Below are 4,368 nucleotides of genomic sequence, written 5' to 3'. Positions count from 1 at the left end.
AAAAGCTATAAATTAATGATGTTGAATAATGAAGAAATGAGCAAATATATTTCTTTGTATAATTCGTTCGTATTAATAATTTTATTTATAGATATTAATTTAAAATCTACTTATTACTATATTTTATAAGCCAACAAGCAGAGGATCATCACAGCATAGGATGATTGTATATTCCATTGCACAACCATATCCCATTGTACAGAAAGCAGGCTGTAAGAGTTGTTCTACTTGAGGGTACGAACACTGCTCTATTAATTGTACCAAAAGGAATAAAAATTGTATCCTTAAAATTATGAACTCTTTAAAGGCTAATTTAGCCATTTACTTTATTAGTGTGAAACTTTTGCAAAAGTCACTTCATCCTAGAGAAACAACTGTACTCTTGCATCTTCATATCTATTTTCCAATTTCTTTACACACAACATATCCATTTTCACTTTGCCATTATCTCTCTTCATCTTGTTTTTTTTAAGTGTTGCTACAATTTAAGGTATCTTTTTTGCCATTGTTGTTCTTTTCTCTTTATTCTTCAAATCGTCTCTCAAATTTTTTTTTTTCAGCAATGAGGAAAATTAAAATGGGAGTTTCTACTCAAATTTTATTTCTGATCATAATTTGGGTTTAACTTTCGTTCTTTACTCTTCTGAATTTTTGTAGGTTTAGTCAGAGCTTTATGCTTATTATGGAGAAGAAGGAAAAAATAATGGAAGAACTTCTTCAGTATTAGTGTATAAAGAAAGAATCTGATTTAAATCAGAATCCTCTTCGTCTGAAGGTCAGATAAAGTCTATAACACTGTCTCTATAAATTCTCCTTTATTGCATGTACTTTTGATTGAGGTCCAGTGGCATTTTCTATGTGGCCTCCGCTATTTATGATATGAGGTGAGTTTTTATTTCATTTTTATTTTGATTTTTTTACCCATTTGTCAGTAATGTGAATTTGTTAGGTTGCACCCATTTGTTGGTAACAAAGCATTGCTCAAATAAATCTCTTCTTCACTACTCTTTTGTACTTCAAAGTGATATCCTCTGTTTCATGAGTTTTTCAACTATCTTCAAGACTTTTGTTACTGCTTCGATCTTCCGGTAACAGACTCCAAATCTGGCTCTGAAGATATTTTTTGACTTTGATAGTTTATGTTAAATATTGGTTTGCCTTGTGTCAGCAAGTTGAATCTTGTTCTCTACGAATCATTCATTTGTATGTTTTAGAGGATTAGAAATAATTTTTTGGTTGTGAGATCGAAATAATACATATTGTATGAAAGAAAAGTTATCATGTTTCTACAAAATAGCACAATTCGAAAGAACCCAAGAAATTGATGTTATCCTTATTTAGAAATCTGAAGGAAAATTGAAGATGTGACTCCCATTTTCGTTTTCCCCTTTGTTGACAAACAACAACGGAAAGAAAAATTGAAGATGAAGAGAAAAGAACAACAAATAAAAAAAATGCACTAAAAAGTGCTGCAACACCATGAGAAATTGAAGACAAATAGAGTTTTAATAGATGAAGAACAAAGTGAAGCCTTGAAAAAGGGGAAAAATAGAACTATGTCTATATAATCTTGTTAAAAACAAGAAAGATACGTGTGGGTATATAGTGCACCACTAGTCAAATGAGGTAACTAATAACCATAAATTCTTCAAATTCAATGTACCATTTGAATAGCTTTCGGTCCAATTGAATATAGTTGTGATGTTACGACCCTCAATGTATAATTTCGAGAGCTTTAGTCTTGTTATGTAGAAAGTTGACGATGTGACTTAATTCATGTTTTCTTTGGAGTTACCATTGTGAAGTTTGTAGATGTTGTATTAATATCAGATGCCATTCACTTCAGCCTTAAGCGAGAAAGCGTAGCCCGAGGAATTTTCATTTAGTTTAAAATCTAGTGCTTGTGGCGTGTGTGTTCTATTAGATCACTAATTCAAGCTCACTCTTTTTCACGGTTATGATCCTTTATGTTGGATTGATAAGATAGAGCTGAGCGTGTTTTAATTGCAATCTCTTGCTCCATATATGCTTAACCTACTGATTGAGATAAAAATGTCAACTGTCGTACAAATTTCTGAACCTATGCCACATGAATATCAGATTTGGTTTGTTTAAACCCAAACCATTGCAAAAGAAGCGATCTGCCCACTCAAATGATTACTTAAATTTAATCTTATTTGCATTCTTTAGGTGTTCTGTCAAGCAGATTTCTGTGTGATGCACTAAAAGATGTTGCAGACTATGTGGCCGGTGACGTAAAAGATATGTCGGCAGCTAGCCAACTCCGCTTTGGAGTGAACCAAAAAAGTTTGGGTAGAGCCGAATCTAAGCGTTGACTAGATAAGCGTCTTGTAGTAAGAGGAGTAGTTATGAACCATGGAAGTAAATCATCACACATATGACCCAACCAATTGAAAGAAAATCAATAGATTCCTTTTCGCGAGTGATTCATTTATTCTTATTTGCATTATTCAGGTACTTTGTCAAGAAAATTTTTATTCAATTGTACCTTAGGTTAAATGAATATCAAAATTATTTGATTTCACATGATTTTGTGCCTAAATCTTTCTTTCTGTTTTTCTTCGCACTTTCTTCTCACTCTTAGTATAAAAGTTTGTGCTTCTTTAGGTATGATTACTCTGGATATGGGTAGTCGGCTGGAAAAGTTAGATATCTATTACCATAAATAGATGGTTGATAATAGTAGAAAATATATTTCAATGATGATACCTAAGGTGGTTTTATCATTGTTAATTTTGGCGAAAGGTAAATTTTATTTATTTTACCTTTCAGGCCCCACTTTCTGGGACTACACTGAATATGTTGTTGTTGATCATATACAGAGACTGCAGAGAGTTTTGCTTGAAGCCTTGTTTGATGTTAATTTTTTAGTGAGTTTATTTACTGTTTCCTGCCAAATGAAATTTTATTCTGTGAAATAAGAGGAAAACTAAGTACTTAGCACGTTCAGAAGAACACATTTGCTAAGTTGTCGTATTCTTTTTTAAACATAAATTAGATTTATATAAAAAAATGACACATTTATAGCAAATTAAATTACGTGTTCTCCACATCGGTTTGATGTTGTGTACTGGCGTCTTATTTATATGAAGCGAAAGGTTTCTAAAAGTTTTACATATTATTTCCTGTTAGGTGTTAAGACACTTTTCAAACATGTTTTATGCTTTATCTACTACCAATATGTGCTTTACTTGATAGAGCAGACTATATTACATAGGATATCTATTGATTTATGTGTGTGTATGTGTGATTTTATGTTGGGTATATTCGTCTGTATACAAATCGATAACATGCTTTATTGATCAAAAGTAAAACTATATCTATACAATATATTGTTCAGATGTCTGACACTCAGTTTTCATGTTTTGATATCTTTCTGATGTGACCCTTATGTTTTTGTCTTCATTGCATGGTGTACCATTGATACAAGCCAAATTGCCTCCGGATCTTTGGATGGGATACGTATGATGCTTGAGGTGCTTGACGAATCCTTAGTGCTATTAAAAGATGCTACATGGGTGAAGATTATCATTAAGGAGGGACAAAGGACTTTGACGAGGTCGAAGGAGTGCAAAACGAGGCTCGAAAGTCCTTGGAAGGGACATGCTCCCAAGGCTCTTTGGATCCGCCTTTGATCCGCTCTAGCATTTCACGAGCGGGTCAAAACAACCCCTAGTGGGTCTTTTCTTGCATTTTGGGTTACTTTTGGGCCTTAATGTAATAAGCTTAGTCTTGGACTATAAATAGATAACTTTAGGTCTTTCTTCCCTAGCTTGTTTTTTATTATGATGATGAATTCATGAAAACTCCATTGGGAGGGTGTTGAGTGCTTGGAAAAGCATTTGTTTACAATTGTTTAGAAACGGTGGTTGTAAGGGATATTCGATCCCCCTTTCGGTCAACGTAAGAGATTTAGGTACTTTGCTTGGTTTATTAATTGAGGATTAAGGGTTTAACTACCCTTTGTTTGCTTTCAGTTCCATTTATTGTGTCAATCTACCTATCTTTCTATCATCTATCCTTTTACCCTTTATCTTTTCATTTGTCAATTTCATTATTTCTTTTGTGTTTGTATTCATTTCTTTTCTTCGTAGATTTCTCTTGTATCATTTGGTATCAGATCCAAGCGTAGGATCATTCCCACAATTCTAGTCTTGGGTTTGTTATCTTGAAAATCAACCAAAAAAGAAGTGTCAAAAATTGAAAATCCCCCCCAAAAAAAGTCACTATTCACGTTTTTGTTCTTAGGTAAAATTTTGAGCTTTTGATTTCGTGTTTTTCTTGTGTTTCTAGTGTTAAATTGGTGTTCTCTAACACTATACAAGTCTAGAAATCAAATTTGAGCCA

General features: G+C 33.0%; 1 long non-coding RNA gene across 2 annotated transcripts; it reads left to right on the top strand.

The window, feature by feature from the left end:
- Positions 1-331: 331 nt before the first annotated feature.
- On the top strand, positions 332-4,035 carry LOC107848604. 2 transcript variants are annotated; one of them, XR_001668112.2, is made up of 4 exons: positions 332-490; positions 658-884; positions 2,191-2,475; positions 3,452-4,035. It is a non-coding gene; the product is annotated as an uncharacterized LOC107848604 (long non-coding RNA). The 2 variants fall into 2 exon arrangements; XR_007046681.1 differs by lacking the exon at positions 2,191-2,475 and having other exon boundaries at positions 333-490.
- Positions 4,036-4,368: the final 333 nt, after the last annotated feature.

This window comes from Capsicum annuum, chromosome 11, assembly GCF_002878395.1.
Source record: "Capsicum annuum cultivar UCD-10X-F1 chromosome 11, UCD10Xv1.1, whole genome shotgun sequence".
In the NCBI taxonomy this organism is placed as follows: domain Eukaryota; kingdom Viridiplantae; phylum Streptophyta; class Magnoliopsida; order Solanales; family Solanaceae; genus Capsicum; species Capsicum annuum.
Note: the sequence above shows the minus strand (reverse complement) of the source record. Positions and strands in the feature narration are given on the sequence as shown.